Below are 20338 nucleotides of genomic sequence, written 5' to 3'. Positions count from 1 at the left end.
ATACACCACATCAAGGATAGCCACAACCTCCTCCTCCTCCTTTCCCAGGTATTCAGCTAACACCTCTGTAACCTGTTCTTGTGCTGTCTTTCCATCTATTTCCGGCAAACCTCGAAACCTTAGCTGCTTCTCCATGTACTTGCTCTCCGCAACTGCCATCCTTCCCCTCATCGCTCTCATATCCATTCGTTGCGTCTTTGTAAGATTCTCCACCGCCTTCTCAACAACATTAACTTTTTGCTGCGCTGCTTGCAAGTCATTTTGTATTGTTTCCATTCCCTTCTTTACTTCTGCCAATTCATTTTTTACTGTCTCTTTGACATCTTTAACTTCCCTCACCAACTCCTGTTTTGTCTCCTTTAATTCCTTTAACATTTCCAGAAATTTTTTGTCCAGGTTCTCAATAGCCATTTGCCACTCTTTTTTCGACATCGTGGGGCTTGATTTACTTTGCTCCCACGAGTCTGCACGTTTCCTTAACTCCGTGGCATTTAGGTTTGTGTCCCTTTAAATTAATTTAACTGTCCCGATTCTTTAAAAAAGCAAAAGATGTTTCAAGAAATCCAAAATGTCGGGTGTCTTTTCTCTATGGTTTTTCTGTAGTCTTTTTGCAATCCAAGATGTCCTACTTCCTCTCCTGTTGAAGTCAAAGTCCTTCCCTTTTCAAAAATGGCGATTCCCTTCTTCCTGTTCTCCAATAAGGGCCTTCTCTCTCCAGCAGCTCTATCACTGTGACGCACTTCCTGTTTCCCGTCTCTCCACTGCAGCTCTCGCGATGGTAGAAGTTTTCTCACAGCCTGCTATCACTCTCTGACCACAGGTATGAAAAACAATTATCCAGTTTCTTTAATAGCTTCGTTTAACTTAGTCCTTTTTCTAAACTATTTCTTGCCGAGTCTTCCCCTCATTATATTCCGTCTGTTGCAGTTTAAAGTTTCACTTTAAAAGTTCATTACTTTAAGCAGTCCATCCCGATTCGAGAGATAGTGATCTTTACCTTTTCAAGCGTCTTTCTGGGTTGTAATCACTGCTTCGATCTCAAATTCTTTCCCACCTTCTTTTCCCCTGTTGAAGCTTGGGCATGTAGGTCTTATGCCAGCCGCACTGGCCCCGGTTCTGCCGCAGAGATTTTAGCTGACCTGTCTTAGGGTGGGACCTCAAGGGACGAGAGAGAATCCTTAGCGCAGAACCCCCCCTTGCCCGAGATCGACGTGCCCTGAGGTCTTTGAGCGTTCTTTGCCTGTTCTCCGCCTGAGAGCAGGTGGCCGCGGGCTATTTGTGCCCCTCCGGCCACTGAAACAGCAGCCTGGTCAGCTCTGCACTTAGAGCTGCGTTAGACCTCCATGGATCCCAAACCGGAAGTCCCCATTACTTGTATCTTTAAGTAAAATATATCTCCTGTGGCTTTGCACTCCATGCAGCTGATGAAGAGAACTTTGACTGGAGATGTGCATTCAGTTATTCTAAAATCAACACAAAACCTGAGATCAGAAACATCTGACATAACCAAGAGAGCCTGTTTGATGTAGTGGTTAAGAGTGGGCAGGACTGTAATCTGGAGAGCCAGGTGTGATTTCCCCACTCCTCCGCTTGAAGCCAGCTGGGTGACCTTGGGTCAGTCACAGCTCTCTCAGAGCTCTCTCAGCCCCACCCACCTCACAGGGTGATTGTTGTTGTGGGGATAATACTAACATACTTTGTAAACTGCTCTGAGTGGACATTAAGTTGTCCTGTATATAAATCGAATGTTATTATTGGTGTTGTTGTTGTTGTTAAATAACAATCCCCAAATTCTGGAATTGGTAATCACCTGGAATCATGGAATTGTTTCAAGATTTGGGGAGGCAGCAGGAACAAGGAGGTAGAGAAAGCTGGTCTGTCGTATATTTCCCCTTTACATTTTAAAGAGACATTGTTTTCAATGGGAAGACCTTGTCATGGAATTCAGGAAGTTAGGTCTGCCATCTGTTGAAAACAATGACCCTTTAAAGTTAATTCAGCCATCCCAGCCAGTGGCAACAGCCACTCAGGCCGGTGGCCACTCTTTGTCTCCTCAGAAGGAAGAAAGCAGAAGGTGCACCCTGGCATCCAGGGCTTAGCATTGGGGGTGGAGTCTGTAGCCTTAGCTGGCTTCTCCACTCCCATTGTCTTCAGTTGTGCCTCATGCTCGGCCCACCCACCTCACCCTATTGCAGTGCAGGATTAGCTGGTTGCCTTTTGGGGCCAGGTAGGAATTTTTCTCTCCTTGTCCCTAATTGGCACTTGGGAATTGAGTTTTTTCGCCTACTCTGCAATGTGAGAAGAGGGAGGTAATTGGTGGGACTGAGGTGATTCCCTGGTGGCAGGATTTAAGTTAGGGGAAAATTTGAGTGGGCTGATGAGCACTCTTGGCGCCTCCCCATTGGTGGGGAATTGGGGTCTGTCAGGAGCGGCTGGCTGCTGAATGGCCCAGTTGCGAGGACAGACGCCCTGGTGGGGAACCCCTGGAAAGCCAGCCCCCCCACACTGCTGTATGGCTGGGTGGGGAGCTTTAAAGGGGTGAACCACTTTGCCTGGCCAGACCAGGCCCCAGCCATACCATGGATGGCTCACACCCGGGGCAGTGGGTGTCTCACCCAGACAGGTCAGAGTGGGGTCCAGGAGTGACCCCAGGGCCTGACCTGTACTGCTAATTAGGCCTTTGCTGTAGTTTGTTTAATAGTTGTAATTTTAATAAAGCAACCCATTTTAGAACCCAAATACTGTGTCTGCCTTTCATTCCAACTGAGGGGGCAAAGGGCTGGTTGTGCCATGGACTAGAATCCACTCCACTGAATCTATACTTTAAAGGGACGTGTATCATTCATGACCATTGTTTGTGTGTGTGTGTGTGTGTGTGTGTGTGTGTGTGTGTGTGTTTGCTTCCCCGCCCTGCCTCTGTGATCATCATATGCTGAAATTTCAGAACTGGAAAATTGTGTCCAAAACGGTTTCCAAAACAGTATCAGCATTGGTCATTAAGGTGCCATTGGAATTCAGTCACCATTTTCCACAGCATGGCTTGCCCAATAATATTTCATGACATGTTTGAGTTACGGGGCTGGCATAATGAGACCCATGGTACTGACTGGGCCATGAGTGAATTAAATTTTATTTTATACCCATCCATAAACAACTTCCAGAAATTTTGCTGGAAATTAGTATCTAAATATAAAAAAAAATGGATGACAGCTGTCACTGATGATTGCCGCACACTAATCAAATATCGAGACTACAGAAGCATTAGCATTCTTCCTATCTCTAAAATGAATACGTGAAGTTGCATCTTGTGACCAGCTACAGCTCTCTGCATGGTCTTAAGTAGACCTCTTCCCATTACCTACTACTTGATCCTTTTAATGGGAGATACTGGGGGATGAACTTGGAGCCATTTTCATGCAAAACCAATGCTTCACTTCTGAGCCACATTCAAACCAATAGATTTAGTCTTGATCTCACCTTTTTATGATAGCTATTATTACATTTACCTCATTTTAATAGGTGAGACATGCTAGACTGATGTGCTAGTTAATTTTTCCAGCAAGTCCTTTTCTCATTATTTTGTTTAAAGGTGCCTGACTATGTAATAAATGCAAAGAGGTACAGACAGATTTGTTTTTGTCTCAACACTGATTGCCAAGATAAACCAAATTAATGTCCAATAAAAAGCAAGCCAAGTTAACAGGCAAAACATTTTACATTTCTTCCCTATTTTTCTATCTTGGTAAAGTAGATGTACAAGCTTAAAAATGGCCTTCCTTTCTTGATGAAAGAGTTTTAAATGAATGGCTCATCAACACGCAGGCAACTTTTTCTATAGCTCAAGCTGACAGAAGCAAGTGACTTGACTCATGATTTAAGTTGCTTTCATATATTACATGGTTCAGGATGAGTTTTAAAAATGACCCTCGTATACACACGCATATATTTATGGCGAAGCTAGATATATTCCTTTGTCTCTTCTGTGTCCATTCAGATAAAGGTTGTTCAGGAAGTGGTCGAGAGAAATGAAGCAGAATGATGAAGAGCAGGTACAACTACCTCTGGAGTCATTGGCTGAGAGCTTGCAGTCTGTAAATCTTCTAAATAAATAAATACATACTCTCCCTCCTATTTTCCATTCTAAGCCCAAGGCTAAGTCTAGCATTATTGCTCTCTATTCACATCATTAAATATATGTAGGAAAAATGGATCAAGGCACAAAAGGCAGCGATTTGTAATGCAAAAAACTGTCCGACGCAAACCTAACTAGTTTTGCCTGCAGTAGAAACACATGAGCTAATCTTTCCAGGGCTGCACCATTCTGACTGCCGGAGAGCATCCCATGTTTGAATATGGGCTGATTCCACACACGTTGGATAATGCACTTCCAGTCCTCTTTATAGATCATTTGGAACCGATTTTTTTGTGCGCGGAACACAAAATCCACCTCAAATGATTGATAAAGTGCATTGAAAGTGCATTATCCAACGTGTGCGGAATCAGCCATGATCATCACTTAAACCTTGTATAAACTTAGCGTGTAAAGCTAAGAGAGCTACCCTAATAAGTTCTATGCAGAAGTAAGACCTGCTTTATTTACTTCATTTATACTCCACCTTCTCTCCAATGGGAACTCGAAGTGGCTTTGAACATTCCTTCTTTCTCTATTTTATCTGCACAACAACCCTAGGAGGTAGGAGCAGCTGAGAGTATATGAGAGGCCTAAGATCCATGGCAGGGTGGGGGTTCAATTTTATTCAGTGGGACTTCTTAGGAAACTGCTCTTCAGATTGCAGCCTGAATGGCTAAATACATTTAGATAGATAGATAGATAGATAGATAGATAGATAGATAGATAGATAGATAGATAGATAGATAGATAGATAGATAGATAGATAGATAGATAGATAGATAGATAGATAGATAGATAGATAGATAGATAGATAGATAGATAGATAGATAGATAGATAGATTCTTTATTACAGCACTTAGCCAATACATTTATCTAAATACATTTACTAAAGTATTCTACTTATTTTTATGTGAAGGAAAGGAATTTAATCATAGGTGAGCATTCAGCCAGGCCATTCCTATCTACTCTGTAATGTTCATTAACCCCCTTCCCCACAACTGTACTATGTAATTTTGTAACATACATATCTATATGCCCTGACCAGGATAACCCAGGGGAGCCAGATCTCATCAGATCTCAGAAGCTAATCAGGGTCAGCCTTGGTTAGTAGTTGGACGGGAGATCTCCAACAAAGAACGGGGTTGCAGAGGCAGGCAATGGCAAACCACCTCTGAAAGTCTCTTGCCATGAAAATCCCACCAGGGGTCGCCGTAAGTCAACTCTGACTTCAGGGCACTCTCCGCCACGTATCTATACATGCTACAAAATCATGTGGGGTAGGTTAGTAGAGAGGCATAACTCCACTGACTCAAACTTGCCTTTGATCAACAATATTCATGTCAGTGGAGTTTTTTCCTCCAGTTCCTGGCATATGTATTAAAGGCAGAAGAAGGGCAACTGAAAATCATCTCTAGAAGAAGCAGAGATAAAACAGAAGTTGCGCAGTAATCATTATATCAATTCCCTCCTCTGTAAGTATCTCATACAAGTGGCAGAGATATTCAGAGCTCCTCGGAAGAAGCATGCTAGAGATATGACAGATCAATGATGAACTGAGAGCTGGAGCTTGGAATGCTAGTAGGGCTCATGATGTCCCTATTCAACATGTAAGGCTGCAATCCTCTATACTTATCCAAGAGTAAGTTCCATTTAATACAGTCTGATTTACATCTAAGCAGACATGCATAGAATTGCACTATTAATTGTGCTGTATGTACAAAGAAGTCAATCAGGACAGAAGTTGCTGCAAAACAACCAGGACACCAATCCATTTCACTCCAGGTTGGGATGGGGAGGAGGGGTTCTTTTTTCCAAAATTGATTTTTTAAGATAGAGCCATTGATTCCGCTTATTCACTTTGTTTCTCCTTTAAGAGATGGCTTTCTCTTTGAAGAGAAATGCTCTAGCAGGAGGAGAGGAAGGTTTGGGAAGACATAGCTTGCCTCTGAACATCTACAGAGTAAAATTTTCCTGCCCCTTCTGTCTTTGAATTTCTCTTTGATTAAAAAAAATTATTTGAAACTGACTCCAAAATAAGAGGAAAAGAAAAAGAATAGTTGGATTTCCAAAAGAAAATAGGTAAGGAGGAATTATGAGAATTTCTCTTAATAATACTTGAAAGCGCTCAAGAAAAGTTAAACTAACTTTTTTTGTTATTTCTTTGGGATCTTGACTGAGAAAATTCTTACTTTACCTGGTGCTCAATTCTGAGTCATGCAATGTCTTAGGCTGGCAAAATCCATAAATACCTGCTAGCTGGTGTTGCTAGAATCTGTTATATACATATTTACACTAATTTTGCTTTAATATATTTTTACTAGCTTGTGGATTGCGTTAACACAAATGAGAGAGGCTTTAATTGGATTCAAAATAGTTGCCCATAAAATAGTCTTAAAAGCATTTTGAGTTTATAGCTAAGCAGTTTATGATCTGGCTGGATACCAAATGGACTCAAATTATTGAAAAAAATTAGGTGTCAAAATAACTGAGAGTGAAATTGGGAAGCAAGTTTATTACTTTGGATTGTTCCATTTAGAAATGAGCACGAACTGGGAAATTGCTGAACCATGCTATTTGTGGTTCGCAGCGTTTCACAAACTACGAACCATGAACTTTTGTGAACTTGCCCTGGTTAGTGAACCCGTTCATTTCGTTCATTAAAACATCACTTCCGGGGCAGCAGAAGGTCTGCAGAAAGCACATCCCCCATTACCTAGGAAACTGATTGATCAGTGCCAGGCTATCTGCAGTGACAAACCAAAAAATGAACCAAATGAACCAGCCTAAAGTTTGTGGTGGTTCATCAGAAATGGGCTCTGACGAACCGTCGGTTTGCGAACCATGAACCTGCCTGGTTCATGCTTAATTTTGGTTTGCGAACCATAAACCATGAGTTTGCAAACCATGAACTGGCCTGCCTCATGACAAACTTTGGTTCGTATTTTGGTTCGTGCTCATCTATAGTTTCGTTCATTCTAATAAACAGGCCTTAGTCTAGTCCTAATATAGTAATTTATTCTATGGGTTGGATCAAGACTAACTTTCCTTCCTTTTCTTTCCCATATAGCCCAACAATCTCTATGAAATGCCAGTCCTGGTGGATAGGGCCCCCTGAGGAACTACATGAGAGGGGTCTGCAGTGGGAAGTGGGGAATCAGTAGAAATAGAAATAGCAATGAGGAAGCTTTTGTTGACTCGTCTGCTAAACAACAGCCAACTCAGCTGATAACTTTCTCACTCAAATCTCTTGCTTCTCTTCAGAAATCTTTGCAATGTCAATTAAATAACCCAGTGAAAACATGGATATAGATCAATTATAAAAATAAGATCTTAAAAATGTTGAATCTAAAATGTGATATATGTGATTGAATATAGAACGCTAAGTATAAATTTTGGGGTATAAGTAATTAAGGAGAGGGAGAGGAGTAATATGAAATTTAGCTGTGTTACATATCTTGCTTACATTTTTTGTTATGGCTTAAATCTATTATTCTGTATTCTTTATGCACTTTCAAATATCTTTTTTCTTCTGTTAAATAAAGTTAAAAAAATAATCCTATGAAAACAATTTGCATGTAATTTACCTCCATAGCCACAGTTCTGGGAGCAGTAGAATCCATTATCCTATTTCTTGCTAGATTCCAAGCTCATAATACCGTGAGCCCCTAAGCTAGGTGGCTTCCCAGTTCTAGCCCTAACTAGAGTAGGACACATACAGTCTCGTGCTAGCTTGCTGAAATTTCACTGCCTGACATAGTGTAGAGCTATGCGCTCTTCTCTGAAAATTAATTGGAGGGATGTTGTGTGTGTGTATGTGCATGCATGTGTGTATAAATTTCATTTAATAAGATAAATGAGGTAGAAATCTTAGAAAAATACACTTACAGTTGAAAAGAAATTTAGAAAAAATATGTCTACCATTATTTTTTGGCATGGCCTTTGCTAGCTTTTGCACTTCTGTAGAAGTTAGGATGCCAGAGAGAGCAATTTTTTTTTGACTGACAGAATCTTTTATTAAGCTGCAAGCCTGGATCTAAAAACATGAATCAGATATGGCAGTACTACTGTATCATGTTTGTTGTAAACCTTCTTCGGAAAGCAGTGGTGCTAATGGTGGTCTTTCTGGGCTGTCTTTTGAAAGCATTTGATTGGAGTCGTAGGGGATATCTGTCAATTCTTCATTATCTTTTGCCATAGATACAGTCTCCATATTAAAATCATGATCATCTCCATATTAAAATCATTATCATCTGTTTCTCCTGTTATTGAGCCTGACTACCAGAGCCAGACTACAAAAAGGCCTTGAATGTTTTGAAAATTTGGAGGAATTATAGGTGTCCTTGATCTTCTTTGCTTTTTTGGTGTATACCATGAAGTCACAACTGACTTATGGTGACCCTGTAGGGTTTTCGAGGCAAGAGACATTCAGGTAGTTTGCCAATGCCTGACTCTGCGCAGCAGCTCTGGCTTTCCTTGGTGGTGGAGCATTCCCTCATGTCATAGCTAACTTATGGCGGGCCTGCCAGTCAGCTGGAACAAGGGGAGGGCAGTTAAAGTGCTCCTGGCATTGGTGGCAAACAGCGCGGGGAAGGCTTTAACGTTTTAATCCCCCCTTGCTCCAGCTGACTGGTGGGCACGGACCCATGAACCGGTCTGTGAACTGGCACGGTCCATGGAAAGTTCATTGTTCATGGTCTGTGAAATGTGACAGACCACAGCCTGACAGCCCATTGGTTTTTCCCAGTCCATGCCCACCTCTATTCTTAACCACAAGAGCCTAAGGCTTATATTTGATCCAGTGCTACTATTAGAAAAAAACAGTTAAGGAAACTGCAAAAAATTCCTTTTACAACCTCATTATAGCCTGGAAGATGGCTTCTTACCTTGACATGTCTGACCTGGCCACCTGGATCCCTGCTATGGTAACTAGAGATGGGCATGAACCAAAATACGAACCAAAATTAAGCATGAACCAGGCCGGTTCATGGTTCGCGAACCACAGTTCGTCAGATCCCATTTCTGACGTACTGCCACGAATTTTTAGGCTGGTTCATTTGTTTTGTTTTTTGGTTTGTCACTACAGGCAGCCAGGTGCCAATCAATCAGTTTCCTAGGCAACAGGGGATGGACTTCCTGCAGACCTTCTGCTGACCCAGAAGTGACCTTCTTCTGACCCAGAAGTGATGATTTTCTGACCCAGATGTGATGTTTTCACAAACCAAACAAACCGGTTCACGAACCAGGGGCAAGTTCGTGAAAGTTTGTGGTTCATGACCTTCTGCTGACCCAGAAGTGATGATTTTCTGACCTGGATCTGATGTTTACACGAACCAAATGAGCCGGTTCACAAACCAGGGGCAGGTTTGTGAAAGTTTATGGTTCGTGAAATTTGATGAACCACGAACCACATGGTTCAGGTTTTTTTCAGTTCGTGCCCATCTCTAATGGTAAGATCAATACTTGACTGTTGTAAAGCACTATACATGTCTCCCTTTCAAATTAACTAGGAGACTCCAATTGGTGCAAAATGCTGTGGCTGCTGTCAGAAGCATGCAGGAACATGAACATCAGCCTCATTCTGCAGTCACTCCACTGGCTACCTGTCAGCTACTATGCTCAGTTCAAGATATGGGTTATCTCACATACAAAGCTCTTCATGGCCTTGGCCCAGCATACCTACAGGACCACTTCCCTCCCTGTCTCCCTGTACGACAGTTTTGCTCATCTGAACATGATCTATTGCAGGTGCTACCCTGCACATGGGCGAAATCAATAGCAGCCTGTACACGGGCTTTCTCTGTGGTGGCCCCTACCCTGTGGAGGTCAGGGAGGCCCCCACTCTCCTAGCTTTCCACAAACGATGCAAAACCAAATTATTCAAAAAGGCTTTTATATTGTAGGGAGGGGCTCTCAGATGCTTCACTAGTGAGTTAAGGACCATAGACTTCACCACTATGTTGCCTTACGTACTAACTGTTGTCTTAAATATGTGCTCCTATGAGCTGCTTGTGCTTCATGTGGTCAAATGTCAGCCCTAGAATTGCTTATGTTCTGTTTCAGCATTTCTTCAACTCTGTACTGGATTCTTACTAATGCTATGTCTTTGTAAAATTGTGTTTATTTACCCTATGGCATTGACTATGTAAATATCCTTGAAGTTGACTGTGTAATACACCTTGAGACTTAGTGAGAAAGGTGGACTATAAATGACATAAATAAGACTAAGAAAAGAATAAGAATAAAAATTGACTTACGTAGGTCTTTTATTAGTATCCAAAATACCTCTGCTAGTCTAAGAAGACGAAAGGGACCTTGTATAATGGTGCCAGAGTATTCTAATATAAATTTTTAAAATTGTTTTTAAAGTTGACTATTAATTTATTGTTTTTTGATGATGATGTAAGCCGCCCTGAGCCCATTCGTGGGGAGGGCGACATATAAGTAAATTGAAATAAAGAAAGAATATGAATACGAATACAAATAACTCCCATTGCATTCAGTGGGACTTGCTTCTGAGTAAACAGGTTTTATATCACACTGCATGTTTTGTGTAACCAGACTAGTCACACTCATGGGACTGCCATATACTGGATCAGATCATGGGTCCATCAAGGTCACTATTGTCTTCTGAGGGCCGAGCTACAAGTGACGAATGACACTTGAACGGCAAGTGTATTTCTCCCTGTTCACTTGCCCTCCACTTGCGCTCCACTCTATCCACTTGCCATTCAAGTGTTATTCATCACTTGTAGCTTGGCCCTCAGACTAGCAGAGGTTCTCCAGGGCCTCAGGTAGAAGTCTTTCACTTCATCTGCTACCTGATACTTTCATTGGAGATGCCAGGGATTACACCTGGGCTGTTCTGCCTGCATAGCAGAGGCACTTCTACTGAGCCACAGCCTCCTTAGTCATCTCTGGCCAAAGTTCACCATCTTTAAAATGTGATAGATCTTAATACATGCTTAATTCCTTCTGTAGTATACAGGTATAGTTTGTATGTGCATAGGCTGTCTTTTATAACAGGTTATAGCCTGTTCATAAATTACTGGAAATGCATGTATAATCCAGTTACAGTATATACTTGATTTTTTTTTATACATGCCTTGAGTAATTTTTATATTACATTCAACGCATGTTCAGCTAAGCATGTGATACAAACTCCACATCTTTCCAGGTACCTGGCCCTGGTTTCAATGGCACAGTGAAAGTGTATAGGCTCTTCTCTACAAACAGATGTGTGTGTCTACATGCAGGATGTACATGTATTCACCAGAACATGTGAACAGGGTTTATGTGAATGCATGTAGGAAACAGCCTGGGGCCAGTAGACCTGACCAGATGTGACCCTTTCCCACTCCTCTATGCATGTGCACTGCACACACTTTGTAAGGTACGTACAGTCTTCTCGACTGTTTACATTGGCATACTTGGGTGCTTAAGGCTAGATAACAATTATTGCATCAACATAGTCTCTTAGTATTCTAGACACTCCTTGAGATGTTGGGTTGAAAACAGGATCTTTGGAAAGTAAATCATACTTCTTTTAATGAGAGCTTTTAGGCTCCAATTAGAGACCCTGATAAGTTATAATTTATTAATATCCAATCTCCCAACCCTAAAAACCTTTCCATAACCATAAAATGCTGATCCAGTGCTCATTAAATTAGTCTGTGGTTCTCAGTACCAAAAGGGAAAGTTCAACACATGTTAAGAGTGACCCTGATATCTTTTTGGAGATCTCGTAAAGCATAAAGTACAGATGTTAGAAAAGATATTAGCTAATGGCCTGATTTCAAGCTCTTTCTGCTTCTTAAAACTTCCACTGAAGTTAACAGACTTTTGTACGCAGTGATAAAACATCAAGCTGTTAAGTTTTAATTCACCAATAAAATATTTAAACCGTTGCCGTATCTGATTAATCCCTTCTTAAATCCAGGCCTATTTATTCAGGATAGTATTATTAGATGATGCATTAACTGGATCCTCTATTGATGGCCATAATATATTATTTCCTATCATATTACTTGTGGATATTCAGAGCATTTTAAAGCCAAACTAGTTTTGGTCAACTTTTTGTATGGCAATTTTTTTTGCAACAATGTATAACAAAATCAGCAGTAAAGAATGGATCCCATTAAGCTTTTACACTTTCTCACACAATAGAGCTCCTTACTGCAGCCCTTGTCCAGTATGACTTTTTTCCATGAAGGTACCCTGATCCATTATATATTTTTTAAAAATATATTCATTATATATTAGAGATATATCCATTATTCATTGCTTCAGATAATGCTCAGTCAATTGTAGAAAATTATTTTTGCTCTTGAAGTTTCGGTGTCATTACCTTTTTAAAAACTTAGTAAGTAGATTCTGTTCAATGTTATGAATGCTCTGATAACCTCCAGGCTTGACTAACAGGGCTACATTTGAATACTGCCCTGAAACTTCAGGTGGTACAGAACACAGCTACAAGACTGGCTGCTGGAAACACATTTCTCAAATATTGAAATGACTTCAGTGGCTAATGTTTCCAAATAGGAATTTGAAAATATGGCCTTGGTCCGCCATACCCGTGGGACCTCCTCCCTCCCTATGTTCCTCTACGGCAGCTTCGCTCATCTGAAAAGGGTCTCCTGCAGATGACAGGCTGCGCATGGGCGAAATCAACAGCAGCCCATACACGGGCTTTTTCTGTGGTGGCCCCTACCTTGTGGAACAGCCTGCCTGAGGCGGTCAGGAGAGCCCCCACTCTCCTGGCTTTCCGCAAACAATGCAAAACTGAATTATTTAAAAAGGGACCATAGACTTCACCATTATGTTGCCTTACATATTATCTGTTGCTGTAAATATGTACTCCTATGTACTACCTGTGCTTTATGTTGTCTAATGTCAATCCTAGAAGTAATTATGTTCTGTTCCAGTATTTTCTTCTATTTTGTATTGGATTCTTGCTAACGCTATGTCTTTTTTAACTTGTATCTATTTACCCTATGGCATTGTTTATGGAAATGTCCTTGACACTGTATGGAAACGTACTTGATACTGATTATACTAAGCTCGTACTGTGTAATCCACCTTGAGTCTCAGTGAGAAAAGCGGACTACAAACAAACAAACAAACAAACAAACAAACAAACAAACAAACAAACAAACAAACAAACAAACAAACAAACAAACAAACAAACAAACAAACAAACAAACAAACAAACAAACAAACAAACAAACAAACAAACAAACAAACAAACAAACAAACAAACAAACAAACAAACAAACAAACAAACAAACAAACAAACAAACAAAGTGTAAATCAAAAGCAGGCAAATCCACAGGCAGTTTTCAAACAGCACCGATCCCCAAAAGAATTGCAGATCTCCAAACCCACTTGTCCAATTTTGTAAAACACCTTGTTGCAACTTCTTTCTTTGGCAGAAATTATCAAGCCCTGTTAGGTTTCCCAGTCCTGTGGCATTCCTAGACCTTCAGGGTAGTCTCTTTGTTATTTGGTGCTTAATAGAGTCCCCCCCCCCCGGAGCAATATTGGATTAGTCCTTCTTTTCCTAGAGTTCCAGGACAATTCAGGATTTAGGATTGGTCCTTCCCTGCTTTGGAGGGGAAATGGTAACCACTCATGAGTAATGGGGCAGAGATCTGGGGGAACTTGTAAAACCCTCCCTCTCTAAAGCTTGGGGTGTGTTTCCTTGAGATCAGGGTGACTACTGTTGTCGGAACTTGTGCCCGCATGCTAGGGAAGCATGGGATGTGCCAGCCTGTTATAGAGAAGGACTAAGGGGCACGTAAGGGGGTGGCTGTATTATGTGTTAGGGAACCTTTTGTGGCTTTTCTTTGCCTGGCAACCTCACAGCTGTAAGAATGCTTATTTGTATGTTTGCATTTTTGGCCAACATCTCTTTGAGTATTCAGCTTTCTAGCGCCAGCCAACCCACTGTTCCGTGCTGTGTGTTTGTGCAGAACTGCCCATTCTAAAGAACTGGCTTTTTATATGAATCCCACATATTTGCCTAGACTTGGTTTTTATATAACACCCCCTCCCCGCAACACACTATTTGCTATGTCTTTATTTTCATGAGAATAGTTACTATTTACTTACTTATGTAATTTGTAGTCCACCTTTCTCACTAAGACTGGATTAAACAGTATGATTCTATGCAATCAACAGCTGGGACATTCAATAAACAATACAATAGGGTTTAGATTGCAGGAATTTGAAAATATGCAGAAATCTGATTCAGAGCTGAAACAAAGTTGATACAACGTTAAGCTATTTGACATAACATAATAAAGAACAGTAACATACAGTGCAGAGCAGTATAATCTACAAGACCTACCCCTTTATAGATCCAGAGGAGTTAGCCATGTTAGTCTGTAGTAGCAAAAACCAAAAGAGTCCAGTAGCACCTTTAAGACTAACCCACTTTCAGCTTGCAAGAATCACAGTTCTCATTGTCAGATGTGTCATGCATCTGACAAAGAGAACTGTGATTCTCGAAAGCTTATGCTACAATAAAGTTGGTTATTCTTAAAGCTGCTAATGGACTCTTTTCGATTTTGCTGCCCCTTTATAGAAGCATCTCTTTGAACCATTGCCTTGCAGACTGCTCTATTACCTCTGTAAGAAAGCCCTCCTGAATAATTTAGTTTTGCGCAGTTTTGTGGAAAGCCAGAAGAGTGAGAACATTGGCTGTGTCAAAGTAATAACAACAACAACATTCAATTTATACACCACCCTTCAGGATGACTTAACACCCACTCAGAGCAGTTTACAAAGTACGTTATCATGATCCCCAGAACAACAGTCAACCCTTGATGTGGGTGGGGCTGAGAGAGCTCCAGAGAACTGTGACTAGCCCAAGGTCACCCAGCTGGCTACAAGTGGAGGAGTGGGGAATCAAACCCGGCTCTCCAGATTAGAGTTCCACGCTCTTAACCACTACACCAAACTGGCTGAGGGCCGTCTTACTGGCTAGACTTAGATTGTGGAAGGAATTTTTTTGCAACTGCATTAACTTGCTTCTCTAGCAGTTTTTTTATACCTTTTGACTTTTTCTGTTTTGAACACCTTTTAAAACTCTGCTGGGATACTTTGTGCATCTCAGGCTCAATGGCTGAACCAGTCAGGTCTTCCTTGGGGGGGGAATGCTGCTAGGGGAATTTGAGGGGGGAACCTCTCTTAAAAGAAAAAAAAGTCCCTCCAAAGCCAAATTAGTAGCAGTGATTTATCAAACACCTGTCCACCCAGGAATTATGAGGGAAGATCAGAATGGAAGCAGAAAAGGGGCAAAGGGGGCAAGGCAGATGACCCCACCCACTTCAGGAAGCCATCCTTCCACAACAGTAACTTTGGCTACATAGGAGCACAGTCAAAATAGCTCTTGATAATATTAAGAATGATTGAAGCAACAAGGGGGCACTTAAAAGGGGCCTCTATTTATTTATTTATTTCAAATTTGTATTCCGCCCTCCCCACAAGCAGGCTCAGGGCGGATAACAACATATTAAAATACAATTAAAATACAGTTAAAATTCATATTCATTAAAAACAGCACATTTAAAACAAGATGGCGGACAGCCTGCACAGGGATGGTTTTATACACCCCTTTTTTCCAGGCCGGTGGGGGCCCAGCCTCAGCCATATGCCTGGTGGAACAACTCTGTCTTGCAGGCCCGGCAAAAAGATAGTAAGTCCTGCCGGGCCCTGATTTCAGCAGACAGAGCATTCCACCAGGTGAGAGCCAGGACAGAAAAGGCCCTGGCTCTAGTCGAGGCTAGGCGAGCTTCCTTGGGGCCAGGGACCACCAACAGCTGTTTGTCCCCTGATCGGAGCATCCTCTGGGGAATATATGGGGAGAGACGATCCCATAGATACGCTGCTCCCAGTCCACACAGGGCCTTATAGGTCAATACCAGAACCTTGAATCTGATTCGGTACTCCACTGGCAACCAATGCAGCTCACATAAGAATGGTGTTATATGCACCTTATTTGGCACTCTTGTAATAACATGCACCACTGCATTTTGTACCAGCTGTAATCTCCAGGTCAGGCTCAAAGGCAGCCCTGTATGTAGGTTACCAAATGGGAAGGTGGCATGGTATGGTCTAATCTCATCTTGTCAGATCTTATAAGGTAAGCAGAGTTGGAACTTGGATGAGAGACCACCAAAAAAAGACTCTTCAGATGAAGGCAATGGAAAACTCCCTTTGCTCCTCACTTGCCTTGAAAACCCCATCGATGGGGTTGCCTTAAGTCAGTTGCAGCTTGACAGCACACACGTATGTTAGCTTCCACATCTCTACATGGTGTAGTATTGAGAATTCCCCTTTTGCACACAAAAGCATACCCGAAAGGAATGCGCAATTGCATTTCTAACTGTATTGTTTTTCAATTTGTTATAAATAAAGAACTCCTTAGTTCTGAAAATGCATTCCTGTAGTTCAAATATATTTAATCAGACATCCAATAGTAATTGTTACTGGAAGAGATATTGATATATATATTCGAATTTTTGATCATGAAAGAATTTCCAGAATTGAGATGCATGCAATCTGCTGAGACCATTAGCAGATGATCTCAAATAACATATTTTTGTTGACTTTAGTCTGAGTGTAACATCTGGAAAACTGAACAGTAGAGATCTGACTCCCAGCGTGTGAGTTAATATTTTAAATAAAAACAGGATACTCGTCTAGCGTTTTGGTTATTCAATTTTTGTGAATAACCCCAAGAGTGAAGCTGTATGGGGATGAAACATGGTGGTAGCTCTGTAGAAACCAATAACAATTGGGTTTGCCCTTAATATGCACTTATATTGCCTTTCCTTATTTGCTAAGCTACAGTCATTTGCACAGCACTGTACAAAATACATTCTCTATCCAGAGGTCCCCAATATAATTCAAAAATAGCAAGACCAAGGTCAACGCAACAGCAAGAAAGTTCAGTGGAGGCTTAGGTTTGAATACAAATGGTGGATTACAGAAAGCGCAGATCTCATACTAATGCGGTGTTTTGGCACAGCAGTGCAGTGAAAGGACAAGACAACGTCTGAGCTGCAGTTTTTCTTATTTTTGGAACTTTAGCAGATAAACAAGCACTAAATGGATTGGTCTTAGTATGGTATCTGAATAGTACCTACACAATTCTCGTGGCATAAAACAATTTGCTTCTAAAGAAACATCTGTGACCAAACCAGATGTTACATTTGGGGGCAAGTTGTGGCTGGATTTCCCTGACACAACTCGTGTCCCCTGCAGTCATACTGCTAGGAAGAGTGGAAGGCAGTAGGAAAAGAGGAAGACCTAAAATGATATGGCTGGACTCAATAAAAGAAGCCATGTTCTGCCGTTTGCAGGATCTGAGCAAGTCTGTGAATGATAGGACATTTTGGAGGTTTTTCATTCACAGAGTCACCATTAGAGATGGGCACGAACCTCATTACGAACCTCAAAACCCCATGAAAATGGCGATTGCACGATTGTGACCCAGCGGTTTGTGATTGGCCATGGTCAATGAACCAGCGTCCAGGAGAGGCCTGGTTCATTGCATTCGGGCGTGGTTTGGGAAGCCAGACAGTCAGGCGCCAGCAATCTATTCCCCTGGCAACGGAGCCAGGGGAATGCCTGAGCTCTGTCTGCCCTCCTTCTGTCGCCCTGGAAACCCAAATGGAAGCCCAGCTTTCCTTGATCAGCAGGGCTTCCTTCTAACCACGGAGCTGCAAAGCAGTTACAAGTTGGGAGAAGACACCCAGGGGAGGGAGGGGGAAGGGGGTGTTCTGTAGCCATGGGCAATCTCATCCCTGCAAACCCTGATAGGCAGCTCTGGTGGCCAAACATAGACCTCCTGTATTGCTGAATGGGACCCATGCTTATAAATAGCCATGGTCTCCCAGGCTGGGTTTCACTTTCTGCGAGCAGTGGAGTGGGACAGAGCTCTTGCTTGCCACTTGCTAGTCTTTGGGGAGAGAGACTGAGAGTACAATTGAGCTTGGCATCACCCACCATTCCTGTATTGCTGGGAACACCAACGCGCTCCACTTTGGCCTCCACGAACCATGAACTGGTTCGGCAATGGGAGATGTTTATTGCGGTTCGCGAATTCGGGATCGTCGTCTGCACCGAACCACGATCTGCTGGTTCGGGGGTTTTTTTTGGTTCGTGCCCATGTCTAGTCACCATAGGTCAGAGGTGACTTGATGGCACATAACACAGACACACACAACACAGACATTTAGAACTGTGTGTCCACACACAGCTCCAGTGTTATATAAACAACTCCCTGCTGGGTTAGGTTCAGCTTCCAAAAAAAACCATGGGGGTGAACAATACAATGCCTGTGCTCTACTGTGTTTCTAGCATGTACTATGTATCATGGCTGGCCCCACTCAATATATTGTGTCAGGCCTTTTTGCTGCTGCAAGCAGGACCAAATCAAAGAGGAAACCACGATTTATGTATTATTGTAATACTTCTAACTTTGTATTCATTCCTACATTCTGTATCCAAACCCTGCCTCGAATTTCAAAGCCATCTCTCATTGGAGGCAGTCATGTTTGTAGACATGGATGTTGGCCCCTCTTTCTAAGGAACCATGTCATTTTTTTGCTTTATTTTTGAACCACAGAAGCCTTCTGGTATGCCCAGGGCTTTTTTTCTGAAAAAAGGGGTGGTGGAATTCAGGATCGCACAATGATGTTACTTTGGGTCAGCTGGAACAAGGGCAGAGTTTTTTTAGTTTAAATAGCCCTTGGCAAAAATGATCACATGGCTGGTGGCCCCGCCCCATGATCTCCAGACCCCATCCCCTGATCTCCCCTCTGTCTGGAGATCACGGGGTGGGGCCACCAGCCATGTGACCATTTTCAAGAGGTTCCAGAACTCCGTTCCACCACGTTCCGGCTGAAAAAAAGCCCCATGTATGCCACTGACTTAAGCAGGCACCCTGCTGCCATGGATGCACTTCGATATTTTGGAACTTATCACACTCCCCATATGTTCTTGCTGTGTTATACTGTACTCTAGCATCCATAATTGTGCATTACCGTTCACGTTTGTCAGCAAATGACTCACTGTGCAGGTTGGTACTCACATTTGAAGACACTTCCTCCGATATAAAAGTCTGCAAGAAATTGGGAAGAATTTGCTGAAAGTGAAAGGATTTGTTTAACGTTGGGATTTCTAGATTTCTTCCAGGTTAGAACTAGCAGTCCTGTAGTAGCCTTTTCATAGTACAATATGCCATGGAAATGCTCTCTTACAAGGTGAGAATTGGTTGATGAGTGAGGCAAGAGTGTTTACAAGAGAGTTTGGGCAGCTTTTAAACTTTAAGTTGCAACACTCAATTGGATTAATCAGCATATTAATCAACAAATGCTAAATGGTAGCACCCTGTTTTATTGGACAGTTAAAGGGTTACCTTTTATGTAGCACATCAAAATAGTTAAGTTTTCTTTTTAGCAATGACATTCCGTTTTCTTTACAAAGCCACACCAGGATTTGAAAGGAGCATCTCATTTTCCTTTCCCCCTCTTTCCCCAAAGCCCTCATAGGCATATGCTTTCCCCCCGCTTCCTGCTCTCTTCCCCATCCACCAGCCAACCTGCCTTTATTTGCCCCTGTCTTCAGCTTGCCTTCCTTCCTTCCTCCTGGAAACCTCTCCCTGTGAAAAGTCTGACCCAATTGTGTGGTGCCAGCTCAGTCACTGAGTTTGGCCAAGTTGCATGGTGCTGGCTGGGCTGAACCCAGTTTTCTGGAGGGAAACCTGCAAGGACTAGCAAGGAGCACCTTACTTTCCCCTGTATCCTCTTCCCATACTATATCTCTCCTTCCGGCAGCCCACATACCCTCACATTTCCCTGCTTCCTTCTCTCTTTCTCAAAACCCAACAACATATATTTTATCTGCCCCCCACCCAGTCTTCAGCTATATCATTCATTCATTCATTCATTCATTCCAACCCAGGCTTTTATTGACAGAATCCACACTTGAAGGCTGGCAATACTGTTGTGGTTACCTAGCAACCACTAAGAGTTGTTTCTTAAAACTACAAGTGCCGCTTCTGTCATTCTAACTACCCTCCCAGATTATTTTGCAACCTAGGGCTTTTCTCAGGTTTGTAGAAAGATATGCCTTGCCTGTCCATGGCCCCAGTTTCCAGATTCCCGGTATCTATAAATGGGGCCGTGTTAAGAATTAAAT

Source organism: Eublepharis macularius, chromosome 9 (genome assembly GCF_028583425.1).
Source record: "Eublepharis macularius isolate TG4126 chromosome 9, MPM_Emac_v1.0, whole genome shotgun sequence".
Taxonomy (NCBI): domain Eukaryota; kingdom Metazoa; phylum Chordata; class Lepidosauria; order Squamata; family Eublepharidae; genus Eublepharis; species Eublepharis macularius.
This window is presented reverse-complemented; position numbering follows the sequence as displayed.